Raw genomic sequence first — 24,736 nt, forward strand, 5'->3', positions numbered from 1 at the left:
AGATAAATGGCAACAGCTTAGTGCATGCCAAAATCAGGGTCCAGAATCTGTGGTTTATATTTCAAATTCACTGAGACAGGGATTTTTTAAAATTGTGTAAGTACCTACAACATCTCTTCCCCTTAGTAATTTGAAAATAATAATACATCCCTAAGTTGCAGTGACAACTGCCTTTATCACACCATCTCTTTTGGAACGGAAACAACTTTCTAAAGTAATTTCAAATTATCTTTCTCCTATAACTTCTCAATATCCTTTGTGGTGGATTATGTAAATGAGCTAAACTGTTCATATGGGGAACAATTTTCAAAAAAATTGAAGGTAGCTCAATGTATAAAAAGCTTTTTTACTCTTTTGAGAAGAACAATAGCTGCTTATTTCCCCAAGTAAACAATCATATTCAATTCACTTTTTTACAATGAATCCACTAGGGTTTTGTACATTCCATAGTAATTTTAGCATTAACATACTTATCCAAAATGTAGCATCAAATTTAATATGCTATCTTGAAATGTTATAAGCTTTAAATATTGTATTGAACAACCAAAGATATCACTTTCTTCTAGTTTTCAAATAACAAGCATTAGCATAGCTCTCTATTGCCATCCATCTTCTCCATTAGTTCAGTCAAATCTGCATTTTACCTATAACCCTCTCAAGTTTCATGCATAACAGCTGAGAGCAGAAATATTTTTATTGCTTACCACTTGAACTTCATTTTCAATTATTTTAAATAAGAGACAGAAAAGAAGCTAACCAAATTACCTTAACTTATGATACAAAGAAGTAGACCCTTAAGTGACTTAATTGTAGGGGTGGAAACAGATTAATAATTGGTTGCAGAGGTTTGCACTAAGCATTTTGCTTTTCTTGGTAAAACCTAACTAGAGAAAAGGCAGCAGGTTATATTACAAAGAGCCCTATGACAGAATCCTAAAATGTAAGTTCTAGATCAGGCTTTATGACAAAGTAGTGTGCCACCATTCTCTCATCTATAAATGTGGGGGGATTTAATATCATTAATCCTATGAACCTCACAGGACTTCTATGGCTAGCACATGAAAATAATATGATTGAGAGAAACCAAGATGGCAGCATAGGTAAACACCTAAACTGCTGCCTCACACAACAATTACAAAACTACAACTAAAAGACAAAATGGACATCATCCAGAACCACAGGAAGGCTGGCTGAGTGGAAATTCTACAACTAGAAGGAAAGAGAAAAGCACACTGAGACTCAGAGGAGCTGCAGGAGGCAGAGGTACTGAGAAGCGCGCACGGAGAGGACTGGCAACTGAGTGTGCGGCTGGCTTTCTCAAGCGGGAGGGAGATAAAAGCTCCCAACTGCACTGAACTCCAGTTCCGGGCGAGACTCTGGGGACCCAGACTCATACGCGTAGAAATTGGACTGTCTGGCAGTGGGCGGAACTCGAGGGTGGCATTCTCTCAGAGGTGCTTGCAGCGATTACCACGGGACACTGAGACACAGGGGCCTGTTAGAGCAGGGCTGAGGGGAAACCAATGCTGTCTGCTCCGCCCTGAGACTCTGCCCCATTCAAGCTGAGCACAGAGGCTTTTGCAATCTTCTCCCATAAGGGTGTCTTCAGCACAGTTCTCCCAGTGTAGACACAGCTGATACTCACAGCCAATTTGCCTGGAGGTCAATTCCTCCCAGTGATACCAACAACAATCAAGGCTTAACTACAACAAGACTGTGCACACAGCCCACAAAGCGGTGCACCAAGAGTGTCCACCTCAGGTAACTGGGGAGGCTGAGCCACTGGGCCCTATAGGACACCTAGCACACAAAGCCACTCTATCAACTCAGGGAAGCAGCCAAAATGCGGAGACAAACAAATAGGTCACAAATAAAAGAAATGGAGGAAAGCAAACAACTGGTTTTGAGTTCAAAACCACGGTTATAAGGTTTTTCAAGAATTTTCTAGAAAATGCTGATAAATATAGCAAGACCCTCAAGGATATGAAAAAGGACCAACTAGAAATTAAGCATACACTGACTAAAATAAAAAATATACAGAGATCTTACAGCAGACTAGAGGATCACAAGAATCAAGTCAAAGATTTGAAATACAAAGAAGCAAAAAACACTCAACCGGAAAAGCAAAAAGAAAAAAGAATCCAAAAATATGAAGATAGTGTAAGAAGCCTCTGGGACAACTTCAAGCATACCAACATCAGAATTATGGGGGTGCCAGAAGAAAAGAGAGAGCAAGATACTGCAAACTTATTTGAAGAAATAATGACAGAAAACTTCACCCACATGGTGAAAGAAATAGACTTACAAGTCCAGGAAGGGCACAGAACCCCAAACAAAAGGAATCCAAAGAGGACCACACCAAGACACATCATAATTAAAATGCCAAGATCAAAAGACAAAGAGAGAATATTAAAAGTAGCAAGAGAAAAACAGTTAATTACCTACAAGGGAGCACCCAAACGACTGTCAGTGGATTTCTCAACAGAAACTATGCAGGCCAGACGGGAGTGGCAAGAAATATTCAAAGTGATGAATAGCAAGAACCCACAACCAAGAGTACTCTACCCAGCAAAGCTATCATTCAGAATTGAAGGGCAGATAAAGAGCTTCACAGATAAGAAAAAGCTAAAGGAGTTCATCACCACCAAACCGGTATTATATGAAATGCTGAAAGGTATTCTTTAAGAAGAGGAAGAAGAAGAAAAAGGTAAAGATAAAAATTATGAACAACAAATACATATCTATCAACAAGTGAATCTAAAAATCAAGTGAATAAAAAAATCTGATGAACAGAATAAACTGGTGAATATAATAGAATCAGGGGCATAGAAAGGGAGTGGACTAACAATTCTTGGGGGGAAAGGGGTGTGGGGGGTGCTGGAAGAGACTGGACAAAAATCATACACCTATAGATGAGGACAGTGGGGAGGGGGTAAGGGCAGAAGGTGGGGTGGGAACCGGATGGAGGGAGCTATGGGGGAAAAAAGAGGAACAATTGTAATAATCTAAACAATATAGATTTATTAAATTAAAAAAAAGACAATAATATGATTGAAAGTTTTAAACATACAAGTACCATAGGAAAGCCCCCAGTATAAGTTCAATTGTCAGCTTGCTTAATTAAAAGGACTAGAAAGAAGATTCAAGCACTCTTTAAGAACATAATTGCATTTAATCCTTTAAAATTTTATAATTAGGTATTTCCCTCATTTTACAAATAAAAAAAAAAAACACAAACGGAGGCATAGAAAGGTTAGGTAATTTCACAAAGATCACACAGCTGATAGAGCTAGAATTCAAATAAAAAAGGTCCAGATCCAGAGCTTATATGCTTAATCTCTTTGCCATACAAGGGTCACAGATTCTGATTTAAGATTCAAAAGAAGCAGATGAAACCAGAGTGGAAAACTCAGGCAAGACTTTAGGTTGCAGCTTAGGAGATCAAGTAGCCTCTAGTCTAGATCTTACACAGCATCTGAAAGGTATTTTGCCTTGCTTATGTAACAAAATAAGCTTCCTGGGCAAGGATGGCATAAAGATGCCCAGAAAAGAGGGAATTAAGACCTGAGTGGAAGGGTCCCAAGATGCCATGAGTGAAACCAATGAAACTATAAAGACATGACTGTTCTGCAAGGTTACCAAGTGTGGGTCTGCAACACAATTTCCCTTGTCTACCACAATTTGCTTTTACCGGACACCGCAGATGAAAAGAAATTTGAATTGACTTGGTGTTGCTGGGTCAATGTGTGATCAATCTGATACAGATCTCTGCATCATTCCAGGACACAAGCAGGAAATTTACTAGACTTCTTCAGCTTCCTACCAACAAATACGCAGTAAGTACACAGCACAGATCTCACTGTAATTTTCACCTTTGTGATTCCCTCTTCTAATATCTTAAGTTTCCATATTCCCCTACAGGGAGTAATACAACATAATTACAACTGGGTTGCCTCCATAGAGAATCAAGGTTGGCATAATGTAGTAGGAAGGTCACGGAACTTGAAGTCAGTAAGTCTGAGATTGGACCCATCTTGTGCTACTTAGTGTATGACATTGAATAAATCAGCTAACCTCTCTTCCTTTGCATAATAAAGGCCAAATGGCCTTCTCTCTCAGAGTGCTGGCAGAAATATTCCCACTAAAATAATATATATGAAAATACCATGTCAATGGTAAAGTATTTTATAATTACTATTGTAAATTAATAAATTTTGCAATTATAAATGTATCAATTCTAGGTTATCTATTGTTTTGAAAAATGTTACTCAGGGAGTCAATGTTACTGATATTTTTGTTTTATTCTTGTTGTTGGTTTATTTACTATTTCTTTATTAAACAGTTTTATTGAAGTATAATTTACATAATATACAATTCACTCATTTTAAATGTAAAATTCAAAGATATGGGATACATTTATAGAGTTATGAAACCATGACCACCAACCAGTTTTTAAAAAAATTTCTTTCACCCTAAAAATAATTCCCACATACGTTAAGCAATCACTCCCAATTTAACCTCCCTCCAGGCCTTGGCAACTACTAATATGCTTTCTGTCTCTATGGATTTGCCTATTCTGAACATTTTCTGCAAGTGGAATCATACAATATGTGGTCTTTTGCATCTGAGTTCTTTCACAACACTTTCATAATGTTCTTGTTCATCCATGTTGTGGCATGTATCAGTATTTCACATCCTCTTTACTTCTGAATATAATCCTTTTTCACATGTTGTGTTGAATTTGCAAATATTTTTGCTAAGGATGTTCTGCCTTTTCTTTTTCACCTCTCCTTCTGGGAGTCATATTATTATGCATATGTTGATATTTTTGATGCCGCCCCACATGTACCTGAGGCTCTGTTCATTCTTCTTCGATTTTTTTTTCTGTCTGTTCTTCACAATGGACAATTTCTATAGATAAACATTCAAGTTACCAAACCCTTTCTCCTAACCTGAATCTGCTGTTGAGTTCCTGTAGTGAACATTTCAATTATTGTGCTTTCCAATCATAGAATTCCATTTTGTTCTTTCTATAATTTCTACTTCCTTCTTCAAAACCACTACTTTGTTCATTTTTGTCATACTTTCCATTAAGTCTTCATTCATGGTTTCCCTTCCTTCTTTGAGCATAATTATAGTTGCTTTGAAGACCTGTTGGCTAATTGCTACCTCAGAAGACAGTTCAAATTGACTTTTTTTTTTTTTACTGAGTGTATGTCATGCTCTCCTATTTTTTTTGTGTAATTTGTTTTTTGTTGAAAATTGGACATTTTGGATTATATATGAAGATTTTTGTTATATTCTTTTATTTTAAGCCTGGCTTACTAAGAGTGAACTCTGTCTTTGTAGTTTTGTGGTCAATGATTGTACAGAGGTTGTGCTAAACCATCTCAAGCCTGTAAGGGTTTTATCTTCTGCCAATAGATCTGTGTGTGAGAAAGGGAGCACATTCAAAGTTAATACCATTTTTAAGTTTGTCACAACTTTTCTTTTCCATTGAGCCTTTATATATCTCCTCTGTGCACTGCCACCGAGTTGACAGTGCATGGCTGGCTTGAGCCTCTCAAGTCTCCACTGTCTGCTGCACATGTGCACAGTCTTAGATAGGAATATGTTTTCACAACCTCAGGTTAGCAGAACTGTTGGCCCTTCCTACTGGCCCAACTTCACCAAGGTGGTCACTTCTACCAACAGTGTCACTAGACAAGGGCATCATGTACCTCTCCACATCAAGTGAACCACCTACCATGATAGTTCAGCTACAGTTCTTAATCCTGCCCCACCATGAGAATTGATCAATCTGAGGGAGTGAGGTATGAGCAACTGAAGGCAAAAATACCATAGATTCCCACTTTTATTACCCAAAGTAAAATAGTTTATTCAAGTATAACCAATTGTTGGATCTTTGTAGGCCTTTGGTTGATTTCCAGGGTGCTTAAAGGGTTGTTTTTGTCAATTTGTCAAGTTTTATAATTCATAGATGATTTTTAAGAAATGGATACTCAGCAGGACACAGCCAGAAATCCTGCCTAAATCACTGATCTTTTAATGGCAAAAATTTATAGAAAGGTTATATATTGGAATTTGCGAGGTTTTGCTTAATATTTCAAAGACTTAATATAAGAAAAGCAATGTAAAAAGTCTTGTTAATAATTTTATATTGATTATACATTAACAGGATAACATTTTGATATATTAGGTTAAGTAAAATATATTATGAAAATTAATTTCACCTGTTTATTTTTTTTTCTTTTTTATGGCTTCCAAAATTTAAAAAAAATATCTATGTGTCCTGCATTGTATTTCTATTAAGCAACAATATCTAGATCTAACATCCAGTTTATAGTAAGTACTAGAACAGAGAAATGAATCAAATAATGCAATAGGGATGCAAACGGTATAGGAAAAAATATTTAGATTCAACAAATAAATTGCAAAAAATAGTGGAAAGGGAAATATACAGACTAAAAGAGATGTAATGAGTATAGCTACAAATTATAATATGTATACCTTTCTAGGATTCTCATTCGGACAAAGAAATGGAAAAAAAAACTACACATACATTATGTGATAGTCTGGAAAATTTGGAAGAGTACAGCATATTTGATGATATTAAAATGTATTATTTATTTTTAAGGGAAATATGGTATTATAGTTAGGCTAAAGAGAGTCTTCATATCTTATGATCAGATACTGAAGTTTTATGAATAAAATTATATGATATCTTGAACTTATTTCAAAAAATCTTGGGAGGTAAGAGAGGGAATTGAGTGGGAGGTAGATGAAATAAAATTTCCCATGCGTTGAAAATTGTTGAAGTTATATGATGGGTGAGTGTTGGGGTTCATTCAATCATGCTCTCTTCTTTTATATGTTTAAAATTTTAGATAATAAAAAGTTAAAACAAAACAGTTTTTAAAAACTGTTGATAATTTGATATATTAGGTTAAGTTCCTATTCCAGTGTAGGGCACACAGGATACAATATTAAATAAAAGTAAGATATAAAACTGAATTAATAATGAAAAATTGTTAAAATTAGTTTCATGGGAACAAAGGGTGATTACAAAGAACTTCAACTTTCTATTAAATTCTCCTTAATTAGCTTTTATTAATTTTTAATCAGAAAAACAGTATGCCTCATACATAAAAGTTTATTACCAATTATTTGAACAAAATTTAAAGACTGAAAGGAAATACATCAAAACACAGGTTGGAGTAAAAGTGGGTTTACAGTTATTTGTATGGAAAATAATACAATAATTAATAATAATAATACAAGAATAAAGTCTGTGTTTCACATACTCACAGCTGTAAACCTACTTTTGCCCCCACCCTGTTGTGGGGTGTTGTGTGATTATGAAGTATACTAGGGGCCCAGTGCATGAGTTCGTGCACCTTGAAAGAAACTGTGGTCTGCAAGGCTATGGTAGGCACAGGGGTGGATCTTGGCCCATTTTCTGCGCCCCTTCCCAGCCCTCCTGCCATGGCCCCAGGTCCTCTATCTGCTTGCAGCCTCGCTCCTACCACCGCCACTCCCACACGCTGACGGCACCAGCCCCGCTCACACCCGCTGATGGCACAGAGCGATTGGGGCCACTGCCAGCAGCGGATACAAGTGGGGCTGGCACCTTCAGCAGGTGCAAGTGGAGGCTGCTGCCCCGATTGCCCCTCAGAAGCAGGGGAAGGTGGAGAAGCCCTCAGGGACAATCAGGGCTGGCAGCCACTGCTTGCACCCACTGATGATGCTGAGTGATCGGGACCAGCACTGGGCACTGGCAGCAGGTGCAAGTGGAGGCTTTGGTGTTGGCAGCGGGTGCAAGTGGGGCCAGCGCTGGCAGTAGGTGCAAGCACTGGGCGGGATCGCGGTGTAGGGAACAAAGAATTTTCAGTAACCACCAGAGACTTGCCCCAATGACAGCAACTGGCACCCTGCCTTGGTCTGGCACCCCCACTCACCTGTTCCACCATCCTGCCATGGCCAACGCCCACCATGTTCCGCACACACCCCCGGTGGTCAGCACATGTCATAACAACCAGTTGTTCGGTTGTTCTGGTTATTCTGCTGTTCGGTCTATTTTCATATTAGCCTTTTGTTATATAGGATTTTTATTTGTGTGTATTTTGTATGCATCATTTTTATTTCCTTTATATTTTCCTTATTTCCTACTTTGAGGATATGTTATTTTTTCATCAGAAAAATAGAAATGACAACTTTTGTATAGAAAACTTCAATTCTGGACTTTGCTTTCTTCTCTATCTATGTTCATACAGATATGTGGCTATTCAGCCACCTATTATATGGTATACATTAATAGTTAATATTTTGCAAATCACTTGTAGACATTTTCAAATGTTTAAATTTCACATACAGTATTGAAGTTTATATGCATACACCCCCCTCTGACATAGCACATTGGGAGGATATTATTAATCCCACTTTCAGACAGGAAAACAGAACCTCAAATATTTGCAAAAATAGCAAGGCAGTAATAGACCTTGGATAAGAACCCAGGTTTCATTACTCCTAGTCTAGTGCTCTTTTCAATATAACATGTTGCCTCCCATAAAGAATATCAAACTTAGAATACAATTAATTTAGTAATAATTAAAATAACTTAGGCCCAATTGAATTGAAGTTATTTACATCAATTGATTGTACTATCAATTTTGCTTAACTGCAACCAAAAGCCATGTGCAGGAAAGAGGCACTCAAAATGAAATAACAGGGAGGAAGCAGTAGAATTCTGTGACATATGGCATGCTTGCTGATGAAATCAAAGGTATGTTTCATGCCAGCTTTTGGTCTGCAAAGTGTCGTTCATTTCACTAAGAGGCATACCACATGCCAGGAAATGCACAACCTCCTAGCCTTTTCTTTTGAAATCTAAACCCATGAGAGCATGGACTTGGCATGACTTGATGGAACATTAAATGCAATATGCTTGACCCATTTGTGGGTATAAACTATCCAGATTATCCACTATGGAGAAGGACTCTAGGTTGTCATCTGGATTCCCTATCAGCTCAGAAAAACTGGGAATACAACTGAGTCTTAGGTTTATCTCTGGCAATGGAATAAGGATTTATAATTTCAGATAATGAAAATAATGCCAAGAAAAGTTAAACCAGTAAGTGGATGAAGAATACTAAGAGTGTATGGCAGAAGTAGCTATGTGCTCTTATCCTATATAATAAAGAGGTAATATGCAAATTGACCATCACGCCCTCACAAGATGGCTGCCTACGACCAGGTCAGCAGAGGGGTTAGTGACAAGCAGGCTGCGTGGGGCAACCAGGCCAGCAGGGGGGTTAGTGAGGGATGACCAAACGACTGAACAAGCAGGCTGCGTGGGGCAACCTGGCCAGCAAGGGGGTTAGTGAGGGACGACCAAACAACTGCACAAACTGGCTGCGTGGGGCAACTAGGCTGGCTGGGGGGGGGAGTTTGGGGTGACCAGGCCAGCAGGGGGGCAGTTGGGGGTGACCAGGCTGGCAGAGGGGGGAAGTTGGGGGCAACCAGGCTGGTGGGGGGGCAGTAAGGGGTAACCAGGCCAGTGGGGATGGGGGGGGGGCAGTTAGGAGCAACCAGGCTGGCAGGGAGGGGGCAGTTGGGGGCGACCTGGCCGGCAGCGGGGGACAGTTAGGGATGATGAGGCTGGCATGCAGAGGCAGTGAGGGATGATTAGGCAGGCAGGCAGGTGAGCAATTAGGAGCCAGTGGTCCAGGATTATGAGAGGGATGTCGGACTGCTGGTTTATGCCCAATCCCCGGGATCGGGCCTAAACCAGCAGTCAGACATCCCCCGAGGGGTCCCGGATTGGAGAGAGTGCAGGCTGGGCTGAGCCCCCCCCCCCATGCACGAATTTTGTGCACCAGGCCTCTAGTACAGAATAATATTTTTGCCCCTTTTTTGCCATGGGTGGTTTTTTTTGCCATGGGTGGTTTTTTTGCCCATTAGTTTGGTAAAAAAGATCGAATCATTGCAAGTAAGGCTACCTCACCTCCAGCAGGGAAGGGAGATACTGGGGAGAAAGGTACCATGGGCTATTTAAGGAAGATATCTCTAAGATTTTTTTAAAGTTTTATTAAGTTGATTGGGGTGACATTGATCAACATGAACAAGGTTTCAGGTGTGGATTTCTATGTTACATGATCTGTATATTGCACCATATGCCCACCACCCAAGTCAAATCTTCTCCTGTCACCTTATATTAGGACCCCCTTCTCCCCCGACCCCCTTTCCTCTGGCAACCACCATTCTGTTGTTTGTGTCCAGGAGTTTCAGTTTTATATCCCACATATGAGTGAAATCATATGGTTCTTAGTTTTTTCTATCTGACTTATTTCACTTAGAATAATGTTCTCAAGGTCCATCCATATTGTTGTAAATGGTACTATTTTATCCTTTCTTATGTAGATATTTAAGAACAAGAAATTTTTGCTTTGCTACAAGAACCTTTGCTAACAGTTCAGTAGACACTATCAGGGAAAATACCAATTTAGAAAGAAGACCATATGTTTAAGAAGAGGGGTTCACTGTGTGAGATAGGCATCTTTACAAAAGATCTAATCATTGAGAGAAATATCACTGTCACTATGGTTGACTTGCTCCTCCAGCTGGTATGGCCAATCTTTCCCATTTGACACAGCTTGTCTCACATGTAGATGACTCCATACTGGAAGTTAGTTTGTACAGGGGAAGAGTTTGTTCGGAGTACAGAAGTATTCATCCTTGACTACTTCTATTACAAAAGAATGAGAAGCAAAATATGGGACAGAGCATTTGAGTCAGACAAACTAGCTCTTCAATTCACTTAACTTCCTATAACATTATAAAGACAATATCTACTTACAACATTGATGTAAGAATTAACAAAAGATTTATTGGATGCACTTTATAGCAAAAAGTGTAAGGTATATACTAGTATAGCATCAAGGTATCAATAATTGTTAAATGGTATAATTCTTTGGTTGATTATTAGATGGTGGCACTAAAAGCAACTTTTTACTGTTTTCTTTTTGTTGTCCTCTTTTTCTTTTACAACGAACATATTCTAATACTATAATGAGGAAGAGAATCATCACATACTATCTACATGTATAAAAGCCTAAGCGACTGAATGACCAAACGATGGGTTGACTGGTTGCTATGATGCGCACTGACCACCAGGGGGCAGATGCTCAATGCAGGAGCTGCCCCCTGGTGGTCAGTGCACTCCCACAGCAGGAGCACCGTTCAGCTGACTGATGGGCGCCAGACTTTTGGTTCACGGCTGGTGAGTGCAGCTGTGGTAGCGCTACTGAGAGGCATTGGAGGCAGGTGCAGTGGGGCCAGGCTGAGTGGGAGCAGGAGCGGTGCAGCACGGTGCCTGGCCCAGGCTCAGGCTCCTCCCTGGCTTCCTGCTGCTTTGGGCACTACTACATCCCTCGGGGGATATCAGACTGCTGGTTTTGGCCTGATCCCTGCAGGCCAGGGGATCAGGCCGAAACTGGCAGTCCAACATACCCCGAGGGGTCCCAGATTGCATGCCAGGCCAAGGGATCCTCTAGTTTTAAAATAATACGTAAAGTTCCTATTCTAGTGAGGGGCACATAGGAAGTACTAACTTCCTCAATGCTGACTGCATCTTTGTTGTCATTAACTCATTAGCATCTTACTGTTCCTTTTATTCGTGTAAAAATAGAGGCTTAAATAGGTTTGGTAACTTATTCAACTGCATATATCTCAGAAGCAAGTAAAATACCTAACATACTGCTTGAAATACACACATATATAGATACATCTCATTTAATGAGTCAAGAATAAGTAGATTAGGTTGAGAAAGTCACCAGCCCAAACTTGAGCAATAATACACAATAGTGTCTCAGTGAATCAGACTGCTTGAAATGGAGCAAAATTTTGACAAGGAGATAGTTCATACAAGAAATGATGAGAAAATTTGACATAGAGACATGAAATAACACCAAGAAAATGAAAGGATTTCAAGTAATAAAATTTTCAAGATAACAATGCTCTTGAATAATAATTTACCAATTCTCATATATTACAAATGGTATGTGCAGTTTTTCTTTAACATCACCACATTCTCTCTCAATCATGTACACACACACACAGAGGAAATCTCCTCCCCTTACTTCAGCATCCCAGGATTTCTTTGCAGCTTCCAAACTGAATAAAAATCCTACTATAGCACCTTTCCTTCATCCATACTCTAAATCTAGCCCCCTGTCTTCTCCTTCATCAAAGGTTACTTGAATCTATATGTCCCTTTCTCTCACGTCTTTTCCAGATGTCTACCTGTCAACAGCTTATTCAAAGTGATTAATGACTAATCAGAATGAAATGAGTTATTCCTCTCAGAAGAAGTTCATTTTTCAGAGGTCTTTTCAAAATTAAGCATCTTTGACTAAAGGTATTCATTTCCAGTTTTGAAAATTAGGTCCCACAGGAGACTGTTAAGGATGATATCTTATGTGGAATGGGCTTTCCTTTGAGTCTCCAAAGCCAAAGTATTCCAACAACCCCTGGTTTTATGGAGCAGAGTTCTAGCTGGACCTGATTATTCAAGCCTCAGGGCAGAGACAGGATGGGCTTAAATCCTCACAGAATATCTTCTATGGATTTAATATTAAGTAAAGAGAATTGAGCTCATCCCTAGATGGAAACTTACACATGATTTTTTTCCCTTGTATGAGCCTCAGAGGGACTGAGTGTCACATCATCGGTTGCTTGAACATATGAATTAATACTACTGCGTAGGTTGAGAATTTGGTACTTCTTATGAATTGTAGTATTCATGTTTATATGCAATTCCTCTAGTCAGATTTAATGATACAAAGCTAGGGCTCTTTCCCCCTCTGCCAATGCTGGAGTAGTCCTGAGAAGATATTGGTTTCAAGTTACTAAAAAAGGCCCAAGCTGGTTTGGATCAGTGGATGGTCAGACCGAAGGGCACATTCCAGTTAAGAGCACATATCTCATACCTTGGTTGGGTTGCAGGCTCCTCCCTGGCTGGGCCCACCCTGGTCAAGACACCCAATCAATGTGTTTCTCTCACATTGATATTTCTCTGTCTTTTCCTCTCTTTTCCATTCTCTAAAAATCAGTGGTAAAATATGATTGGGTGAAGATTTAAAAAATAGTTGCTGAAAAGAAATTGGTATTTCTAGAACTTTATTTTCCACTGAGTCTTACTTGGTATTTGTTTCAAATACGTTAAAAATGCCCACAGTTACGGACTCTGACTCTTTCTTCTTCAACAAAGCATTCAAATTACAGTCAACATTCTGGGTTCTGGCACACTGTCACCAAGAAATGTCTATTGATTGGAGCTTCAGACAGTACCATCACAGACATCTCTCATGATGACCCTGAAGAACAGCATAAACTGGATATTTAAAGAAGACAAAACTCCATTCATTATAGTTTTACATTTAAATATAGTTTATTGAATTCTCATTCCCTGGAAGTGGTACAAAGCATATTAGATTAAGTGGGGCATCTGATTCTTCAATCCTGCTGAATTTATAAAAACATCACCATCAAAACATGGACCTCTAAATCACCCTCTAGGCCCACTATAACTTTCTTTGATGCAGTCACCTTAAAGCACTTACTCATGAGCAAGTGTGACTAACACTTGGGTGACACCACTATGCTTAGAGATAAGTAGTCATTTATATCTCTAAGGTATCTTGACATCAGAATACACACAGGTTGACAAATGTGGCATGAGCAGTAATCATTTACCAACTACTTGTCACAGAAAATGAACTGGGTGTGGGCTATCTTTTGGCAATGCTGTCAGTGTTTCATATACTACATAGCCTGGACCTCCAACTGTGTTTAATTAAGAGAATATTATAAACACTAATTAGCTGCATTTAATTTTTAAAGCAATTTACAGTTCATAGTTTAAAGGGAAAAAAACGAAAAACAATAGACATGGTCTCTGTGCAATGTAATTAATGTTTGGGAAGCAGTCACTGGAGCACAGCATAATGAGGTTGACAAGTCAGTAGCCCTGATATTTCTACACAACATCACAATTCAAACATCATTTTAAAAAGCACTGAAAATTAAATGTGGCACATCAAGTATACTGAGCTGCAGTGCCAGTTGTGGGGGGCGGGGGAATCTGCTAATTAAAGTTTGCAGTCTCTAATCATAATCAGGATATAAGTTAGAAAGAATGGTGTACAAGCTGACACAGGGGAAAACATAAAAAGAGGTAATCACTGTTAATTTTTACAATAATAATATTAATAATAACTTGACTCAAAATCCTATATATGTTAAATAAGAAGTTCTTTCATGTTTATTTCTTATATCCCCTTTTCCATGTAAATGAAAATGAAATATTAAGGTATGTAATTTATGTGAGAAAGGCTAGTGCAATGGTATCATAGCACCTTTACTTTTGACTTTTTTCATGAATCTTTCTGAGCATGATGGTCAGGGTGACCTTTTTCCTCTTAATTAAGAAATGAAATGGAGTTGTCACTATCATATAATACCTAAACCTTATGCTGAGGAAAAATTTGAAAGTCTTGATTCTTTCAAGCGTGAAGGCTTCTGTACTAGGATTTACTTGATCATTACAACATTCTCTTTGAGGCATTTTCCTATGAAATACTTGACTGCTTCCCTCTGAATACAAGCCAATTTAATGCTCAACAACCTTAGAAGCAACCATATTGTTTGCAGCTTTGAATTCTTAGAGAATATTTAAATGACTTTTCTATGAAACAAGGACCCTCCCAATAGATGTGTCTCAGATCTCTCAGCAAGGAAACTTCTTAAGCTGTTACATGACTTCTCACTCTTCAATGAAATTAACAGCATATGCAGCCCCACCATGCCTTTACCACATTATTCTTCTAGACCTGGGTTCCTTATAAATCCATGACCTTGAAAGGTCTAACACTTTTTAATTTAATAAATCTTTATTGTTCAGATTATTAAAATTGTTCCTCTTTTTTTTCCCCCATAGCTCCGCTCCACCCGGTTCCCACCCCACCCTCTGCCCTTACCCCCCCACTATCCTCATCCATAGGTGTACGATTTTTGTCCAGTCTCTTCCAGAACCCCCCACATCCCTTCCGCCCCAAGAATTGTCAGTCCACTCCCGTCTATGCCCCAGATTCTATTATATTCACCAGTTTATTCTATTCATCAGATTTTTTATTAACTTGATTTTTAGATTCACTTGTTGATAGATATGTATTTGTTATTCATAATTTTTATATTTACCTTTTCCTTCTTCTTCCTCTTCTTAAAGAATACCCTTCAGCATTTCATATAATACCAGTTTGGTGGTGATGAACTCCTTTAGCTTTTTCTTATCTGTGAAGCTCTTTATCTGCCCTTCAATTCTGAATTATAGCTTTGCTGGGTAGAGTACTCTTGGTTGTAGGTTCTTGCTATTCATCACTTTGAATATTTCTTGCCACTCCCGTCTGGCCTGCATAGTTTCTGTTGAGAAATCCGCTGACAATCGTATGGGTGCTCCCTTGTAGGTAACTGTTTTTCTCTTGCTGCTTTTAACATTCTCTCTTTGTCTTTTGCTCTTGGCATTTTAATTATAATGTGTCTTGGTGTGGTCCTCTTTGGATTCTTTTTGTTTGGGGTTCTCTGCACTTCCTGTAGTTGTAAGGCTATTTCTTTCACCAGGTGGGAGAAGTTTTCTGTAATTATTTCTTCAAATAAGTTTTCAGTATCTTGCTCTCTCTCTTCTTCTGGCACCCCCGTAATTCTGATGTTGGTACGCTTGAAGTTGTCCCAGAGGCTCCTTACACTATCTTCATATTTTTGGATTCTTTTTTCGTTTTGCTTTTCTGGTTGGGTGTTTTTTGCTTCTTTGTATTTCAAATCTTGACTTGATTCTTGCGATCCTCTAGTCTGCTGCTGGATCTCTGTATAATATTATTTATTTCAGTCAGTTTATGCTTAATTTCTAATTGGTCCTTTTTCATATCCTCGAGGGTCTCGCTAAATTTAACGGCCTTTTCTAGAAAATTCTTGAAAAACCTTATAACCGTGGTTTTGAACTCTATATCCAGTTGTTTGCTTTCCTCCATTTCTTTCATTTGTGATGTTTCTTTGTCTCTGCATTTTGGCTGCTTCCCTGAGTTGATAGAGTGGCTTTGTGTGCTAGGTGTCCTATAGGGCCCAGTGGCTCAGCCTCCCCAGTTACCTGAGGTGGACACTCTTGGTGCACCCTTTTGTGTGCTGTGTGTACAGTCTTGTTGTAGTTAAGCCTTGATTGTTGTTGGTATCACTGGGAGGAATTGACCTCCAGGCAAATTGGCTGTGAGGATCAGCTGTGTCTACGCTGGGAGAACTTCTGTGCTGGAGAAACCCTTATGAGACAAGACTTGCAAAAGCCTCTGTGCTCAGCTTGGATGGGGCAGAGTCTCAGGGCGGAGCAGACAGCATTGGTTTCCCCTCAGCCCTGCTCTAACAGGCCCCTGTGTCTCAGTGTCCCGTGGTAATCGCTGCAAGCACCTCTGAGAGAAAGCCGCCCTCAAGTTTTGCCCACTGCCAGACAGTCCAGTTTCTCCCCGAATGAGTCTGGGTCCCCAGAGTCTTGCCCGGAACTGAAGTTCAGCGCAGTCGGGAGCTTTTATCTCCCTCCCGCTAGAGAAAGCCAGCCGCATACTCAGTTGCCCGCCCTCTCCGTGCACGCTTCTCAGTACCTCTGCCTCCTACAGCTCCTCTGAGTCTCAGTGTGCTTTTCTCTTTCCTTCTAGTTGTAAAATTTCCACTCAGCCAGCCTTCCTGTGGTTCTGGATGATGTCCGTTTTGTCTTTTAGTTGTAGTTTTGAAATTTTTGTGCAAGGCAACAGTTTAGGTGTTTATCTATGCTGCCATCTTGGTTTTTTTCGAAAGGTCTAACATTTGCCTGTTTCTGCTACACTCTGCCTTACCTGTTGCTCAAGATATTTTTTGTATGCAAAATTGAAATCTCATGATAACAATATTAAATTCCATCTTCAACATATAAGAAATTCCAAGAGGAAGTTCATGATCACAAAATCTCTATAGTTAACCAATTTTTTTTAAAAATCCAGTGGCTTTCCTATTTAACTTCTGATTATAACCTCACCTATAGTAAACTACCTTAATTAAAGAATCTATAATAATAAAAGCATAATATGCTAATTAGACTGGATGTCCTTCCAGACAACCTTTCAGACAAAGCCAGGGCTGTGAGGGAAGCCCGGGTCACGGGTGCCAGAGGGAAGCTAGTGCTGGCAGCTGGGGGAAGGAAAGCCTAATCTTGCATGATTTTTGTGCATCAGGCCTCTAGTGCAATATAATGAGAAAAATTATATACTGTATATAGATGTTCATCTAAACATTTTTTAGAGAATTCAAAATACTGGGGAAGAAATCCAATAGGTCAAAGTAGGTAAATAGTTCTATTTTGACACAGCCACTTGATTTACAATTATGCCACCATTAAAAGTAAAGGCAAATTATATAAATACTTGAAAATATGCTTATGATATGTTAAGCGATGGAAAAATAAATATACCCTATTGTTTATAACTAAGTCAAAACAGATCTGTGCATAAAAAGCACTAAATAAAACACCTAAAAAGTACCAAATGAAAATGCATAAAAATGACAGCAGTTAAGTTGCTGAAATTATGATTGATATATATTGTCCACAAGCTCTCTATCACATGCAGAAAGCTTTTAAATTTAAAAGTTTGGCCCTGGCCAGTGTGACTCATTTGGTTGGATACTGAAAAGTTGTCAGTTTGATTCCCAGTCAGGGCACATGCCTGGGTTGCCTGCTGGATCCCCAGAAGGGGGCATATGGAAGGCAGCTGATTGATGTATCTCTCTCTCTCCCTCTCCCTTCCTCTTTCTCTAAAAATCAATTTTTAAAAATATTTTTTAAAAATTTTGTATGAAGCTGCCTTAAAAGATACTAATCCAATTTTCAGCTAAGATTGTATACTTCCTAACTTTTACATTTCACTCACCAGAATTTTAGAACACCTATAGGACACTGAACTCTGGATGATTAATTCAAGCATTTACACTAACACCAAATTTTGGGTTGTTCTTCACAATCTGAAAACTACCGTACACATCAAAGTTCAAAGGTGGCAGCTATTTTTGAATCATGTGTGATTAGTTCAAGATAATAGATTGTTTCTTATTGATTAAAAATTCCCTGGGAAAAAAAAGCAGTAGTTTACACAGTCATGCACCACATAACAATGTTTTAATAAATGATGGACTGCATATACAGTCCCATAAGATTACAAGAGAGGTGAACAATTGCAATTGGAGAGTGATGTCACAGTACAATGCATTGCTCATATGTTGGTGATGATGCTTGTGTACAGTAATGTCCTCGGCCTTCACATTCACTCACCACTCACTCACTGACTCACTCAGGGCAAATTCCAATCTTTCAAGCTCCATTTATGGTAAGTGCCCTATACAGGTGTACCATTTTTTATCTTTTATACTATACTAGGGGGCCAGTGCACGAATTCATGTACCTTGAAAGGAACTGTGGGCTGCAAGGCTGCAGTAGGCACAGGGGCGGGTCTCAGCCTATCCTTCACACCCCCGCCTAGCCCCTCCCACCGCAGCCCCCAGTCCCCTGTCTGCAGGCAGCCCTGCTCCTGCCTCCGCTGTTCCCACATGCTGATGGCTCCCGCCCCACTCACACCCACTAACAGCATGGAGCGATTGGGGCTGGTGTCAGCAGCGGGTGCAAGCAGGGTCAATACCGTCAGTGGGTGCGAACATTGGCTGCTGCCCTGATCGCCCCTCAGGAGGAGGGGGAGGTGGAGAAGCCCTCAGGGGTGATCGAGGCTGGCACCTGCCACTTGTACCCACTGATGGTGCTGAGCAATCAGGACTGATGCTGGGCACTGGCAGTGGGTGCAAGTGCCCAGCGGGACTGCAGCGTGCAGGGGCAAAGAATTTTCAGTAACCACCAGAGGTTTGCCCCTATGACAACAACTGGCACCCTGTCTTGGTCTGGCGCCCCCACTCACCTGCTCCACCATCCTGCCATGGCCAATGCCCACCATGTCCCATGCTCTGCCGGCTGCTGCCGACACTCGCCATGTTCTGTGTGAACCCCCTGGTGGTCAGTGCACGTCATAGCGACTGGTTGTTCAGTTGTTCGGTTGTTCCACCATTCGGTCTATTTGAATATTAGGGTTTTATATATATAGATTAAAGGCCCGGTGCGCAAAAATTCATGCACTCATAGCGGTCCCTCAGCTCGGTCTGCACCCTCTCGCAATCCAGGACCCCTCAGGTATGGTCCCTAGGCCTGGCCTGAGATCAGGGCCTATCAGGGATTTCCTTACCCTGGCTGCTGGCAGCTGGCCCTGCCCCCACCACTGCCACTGCTTGCCATCTGTGCAGTGCTGCCCCCTCCTCCCCTACCACCAGTCACCTCCCTCTGCAGGTGACAGGCATGGGGTGCGATTGCTTGGTTGGTCTGGGCCTCCCTTTGTGGGGCGGTCGCTGGCCAGGGACCACCCCGCATACCCGCCACAGCATGGCTGGCTGGTGACCTGGGCCTCCCTCTGTGGGGTGATCGATGGTGGGGCCCCAGATCAATCACCCTGCAGAGAGAGGCCCTGCCCACCCACTGCAGCGCCACTGGCCGGGTAGCCTGGGCCTCCCTATTTTTTTTTAAGTAACAGTAATGTTTACTGAGCGATACAGAACTGAGTACTATGGAGGGTTTACCAGGACGGAAGTGCACCGCACTCCTGCCCCTGCCACCCCAACACCCAGAGACTATGGTACTTAGAAGTTACATGCAATGGCCATAACTGCTGAATATCTGTTCGTAACAAACAAACCATAGCATATTTATACTGTACCACATTGAGTGATTATAAAAATCCATTTATATATTGCTTGTATAAAATATTTTTTTAAATATTAAAAAAAGAAAAAGAAAGTATAAAAAAACATGTGCAGTTGAAAGCCCTGCCAGGATAGCCAGTCTGTAAACATTCAGTGAGTATGTGCTTTGGAAGGGCGCCCATGCCTTGTGCCCACAGCAACTCCAGCAGGGCCGGCGAGGGTGCGCCCTGGCTGTCACTGCAGGCAGGACTGAGCTGGACCATGGTGGGTGGGTACAGCAGGGCCTGGCACAGTGCCCTTCTCCAGCCTTGCATCAGGATCAGGGTTAGGGCAGGGGGCAGGCAATTGCAGTTGCACTCTGAGTTCCATCCTCAGCCAAATTTTGGTTGCAACTCAAGGCTTTTCCTGGCTGCTTGGAGGTCCTTTGGGTGGGTGCCCTGGCGGAGAGGCCAGAGAAATGCCCACAACTGCCTGGTTGGGCATCTCTCCAGCCCAGAGCCTCTGTCCTGCCTCCTGCAAGCCTAGCCCCAGGCAGAACAAGCCCCCCTCAGGACTACTTTGGTCTCAGCGCTTGCTCCTGGTTTCATCAGGCTGGGTTTCTTCCCCTGGTGTGGCTGATCTGAGTTTCACAAAAAAGCCCAGCCTATGTGTACTGTGCTGAGCCTCATTGAAGAGTTTTTCATGCAGCAAGGAAGAGCCCTCTGGGACTCTCCTCCTCCACGTCCTCCTCCCAGCCCATGATCCCTTCTTCTCCAGCTGCTCCAGCAGTGGGTTGCCTTCTGAGTCAGGGGTCTTAACGTTGTCGGTCCTGACGATGCAGGTGGGGCGATGCCGGTTGAGCATCAGGATGAGCTGCTGCCGCTCCTGCTTCAGCTCCTCCATCTGGGTTTTCAGCTCCGCATTCATGAGCTCCTGCCACTCAGATTCCCGCTGCAGAAACTCTGTCCACACTACTTCTTCTTGTTCCGGCATCAGGCTGCCACCACTTGGTTATTTTCCCGGTGCCTTTTCCTCCGTTCCTCTTCCTCGTCTAGCTCACTTTTCACAGGTTGAGTCCTCTTGCCCAGTTTTACCTCCAGGAACTTCAAAGGGGCAATCATGGCCCCAATGTTGTAGATACAAGTGTATTTCAGCTCCTCTGCAGTCAGGGCCGAGCTGGGGAGTCCAGTCAGGGGGCCAAGCCCTGGCAGAGAGCCTGCAGTCATGGAAGGGTCCAGGATCTGCACAGGCATCATAGCAGGAGGAATTGCAGTCCAGCTCTGCAGAAGCCACGGTGGAGGCGGGGATCCTGGGGCCTGAGCCAGGTTGCAGGTGCTGTGCTGCTCAGGAGCTGCAGTGGCACCAGCCCCACACTGCAGCATTCACTGCTGCCAGCGCCTCCTGTCGCAGCTGCCGAGCATCCCTCCCGCAAGCTATGGTGGGCAGCCTGGGTCTCCCTCTTTGAGGCTATAGATTACAGGGTTCTGCCTGCCTGCCTGATCACCCCTAACAACTCGCCTGCCTGACTGATCACCCCTAACCACTTGCTTGCCTGCCTCATTGCCCCTAACCTCTCTACCTGCCTGCCTGATCGCCCCTAACTGCTCATCTACTTGCCTGATTGCCCCTAACCACTCGCCTGCTTGCCTGCCTGATTGCCCCTAAATCAGGGGTCCTCAAACTTTTTAAACAGGGAGCCAGTTCACTGTCCCTCAGACCGTTGGAGGGCCGGACTATAGTTTAAAAAAAAAAACTATGAACAAATTCCTATGCGCACTGCGGGCCCGGGATGAGTCAGCTGCTAAGCAGGACAGGCAGCGGCACCCGGCGGGCCGGATAAATGTCCTCGGCAGGCCGCATGTGGCCCGCGGGCCGTAGTTTGAGGACCCCTGGTCTAGTTGTTCTGCCATTTTGGTCGCTGGGCTTTTATTACATAGGACTTTAATGAGCATTTTCTATATTTAGGTACACAAATACTTACCACTGTGTTACAAATGCCTACATGTTGTACAGGTTTGTAGCCTATGAGCAATAGGCTATACCATATGGCTTAGGTATGTAGTAGGTATACCATATAAGTTTGTTTAAGTGCACCCTATGATGTTCACACAATAATGAAATAAATATAAGGCCACATTTTTCAAAACATATCCCTGTCAATAAGTGATGTATGACTATACAGACCAAAAAATGGGTAATTTTAGTTGTTTTGGAAGGAAGGAATAATATATTATGGAAGAAAGAGAAACAAAGGCCTAGAGATTAAGAAACACTGGCTATGCCAAAACCGGTTTGGCTCAGTGGATAGAGCGTCAGCCTGCGGACTGAAGGATCCCAGGTTCGATTCCGGTCAAGGGCATGTAACTTGGTTGCGGGCACATCCCCAGTAGGAGGTGTGCAGGAGGCAGCGGATCGATGTTTCTCTCTCATCGATGTTTCTGACTATCTATCCCTCTTCCTTCCTCTCTGTAAAAAAATCAATAAAATATATTAAAAAAAAAAAAAAAAAAAAAAAAAGAAACACTGGCTATGGAATCTAAAAGGAGGGGCATTCATAATTATACATTATTCAACCTATTTGTAATTACAACCCAATAAGGTAGAAGATGTATCAGGAATGAAGGTGGGATTATCACTACAGATCCTACAGAAGTTAAAGAGGATAAAACGGGAATTTAAGGAACAGCTTTATAGAAATAAATTCAACATCATACATGAAATGGGAAAATTCCTTTAAAAACTGGCAACACTTACATAAGAAGCAATGGGAGGATGAGGACACATATGTAATACCTTAATCAATAAAGAAAAAAAAAAAGAAAAAAAACAATAAAAAAGAAGCAAAAGAAAAACTACCTCTATGGCTATTAAACACATTGAACTTATAGTTTTCAAACCAATTCCAAGAGAATTTTTTACCCAGATGCTATTATTGTTGAATTCTAGCAAACATTTTAAAAATAAATAATAATAAGCTTATATGGACACCTCTTCCTAGCTCTGGTGCTCTGGGCTGGGAAGCCTAGCTTAGGGTTGAGACTCCACACTTCTCTCTCAGGGAGTATTTTCCCACAGCGGAGATATCCCTCTGGAACCTCAGCCACTGCCCATGGGATCAGGGCCAGCCCTTTTCCCATCTCTGCATTTCTTATCAGTCTTGATGTGGCTCCTTCTGTAAATCCTTGGTTATAATACTTCTATTCAGCGAGTCTTCAGTTGCTGATCCAGGTTGGTTGTTCTACCAGGCGTCCTCAAACTACGGCCCGCAGGCCACATGTGGCCCGCCGAGGACATTTATCCGGCCCCCCGGGTGCCGCTGCCTGTCCTGCTTAGCAGCCGACTCATCCCGGGCCCACAGTGCGCATAGGAATTTGTTCATAGTTTTTTTTTTAAACTATAGTCCGGCCCTCCAACGGTCTGAGGGACAGTGAACTGGCCCCCTGTTTAAAAAGTTTGAGGACCCCTGTGTAATTCCAGTTTGTTCCTGGGAGGAGGAGAGTGTACTTTCCACCTATTCCATCGACATCTTGGATTTCTAATAACAATCTTAAATTATTTTAGAAAATAGAAGAGAAAATATCCCCAACTAATTTTACTAGACCAATATAACCCTGATACCCAAACTTCACAGGAACATTACAAGAAAAAAAACAAACAGTATCTGTCATAGACACAAAATCATTGACACAATATTATTAAATGTAATCTAGCAATATATACAAAAGGATAATAAATCATAACCATGGAGGGTTTATCGTAGGGATGCAAGGTTGGTACAATAATTCAAAAATCAATGTTATTCACATTATAGAGAGGATAAAATAAAAAATTCATATAATCACCTCAATAAGTGCAGAAAAGTATTTGACAGAATTTAAAACTAATTTTTTAAATTAAAAAAACACCTTTCTTCAAACTATAAATAAAGGAAGCTTCCTCAAACCTGTAAAGGGAAACTTTAAAAAACTTATAGTTAAGCCCTGGCCTGGGGGCTCAGTTTGTTAGAGCATCTACCTGTATACCAAAAGGTTTTGGGTTCAATTCCCAGTCAGGGCACATACCTAAGTTGTGGGTTCAATCCATGTTCAGAGCACGTACAATTGATGTTTCTCTCTCTCTTTTTCCCTCACTTTCTCTCTAAAAATCAATTTTAAAAGAACATATCCTCAGGTGTGGGTTAAAAAAACTTATATAGTTAACATGTATCTAATTATGAAACACTAAATTTTTTCTCCTATGATAAGAAACAAGAATAGGATGTCTGGTTTCACCACTTTTATTTAATATTCTACTAAAGAACTTAGACCACACAATATGATAATCAAGAGAAAGGTATACAGACCTTAAAGAAAAAAAGTAAAACTGCTTTTATTTGCAAATAACATAACTGTATATATAGCAAATCCTAAGGTACTGATAAAGTAGCTACTAGAAACTAATAAGTGAATTTAGGAAGGTCACAGGATTCATGATCTAGATATGAAAATCAGTTGTGTTTCTACATACTAGCAACAAACAACTGGAACATTGAATTTAAAATGCCAATTACTATAGCATCAAGAAATATAAAATAGTTAAGAAAAATTAATAGAAATGTGTAAGACCTCTATATTTAACACGATGTAACATTACAGAGAGAAATTAAAGAAGATCTACATCAATGTAAAAATATACTATGCTAATGGATATACACTGAGTGGCCAGATTATTATGATCTCTGAACACATAATAATCTGGCCACTCAGTGTGTGTGTGTGTGTGTATGTATATATATATATATATATATATATATATATATATATATATATATATATATTAGAGGCCCAGCGCATGAATTCGTGCATGGGTGGGGTCCGGCCAGCCTGTCCAGGGGAGGGGACATGGGCGGTTGGCC

At 41.0% G+C, this 24,736-nt stretch overlaps 1 protein-coding gene and 1 pseudogene across 2 annotated transcripts in view; both read right to left on the minus strand.

Moving 5' to 3' along the window:
• The window catches only part of TENM1 (teneurin transmembrane protein 1), a 1,003,294-nt gene that overhangs the window by 668,158 nt on the left and 310,400 nt on the right, over positions 1–24,736 (minus strand). The gene's annotated exons all lie outside the window — the stretch shown is intronic.
• LOC308240227 (jun dimerization protein 2-like) lies at positions 20,428–21,098 on the minus strand (annotated as a pseudogene). Its single transcript has one exon. The product of its transcript is annotated as a jun dimerization protein 2-like (transcript).

Source organism: Plecotus auritus (assembly GCF_963455305.1).
Source record: "Plecotus auritus genome assembly, chromosome: X".
Taxonomy (NCBI): domain Eukaryota; kingdom Metazoa; phylum Chordata; class Mammalia; order Chiroptera; family Vespertilionidae; genus Plecotus; species Plecotus auritus.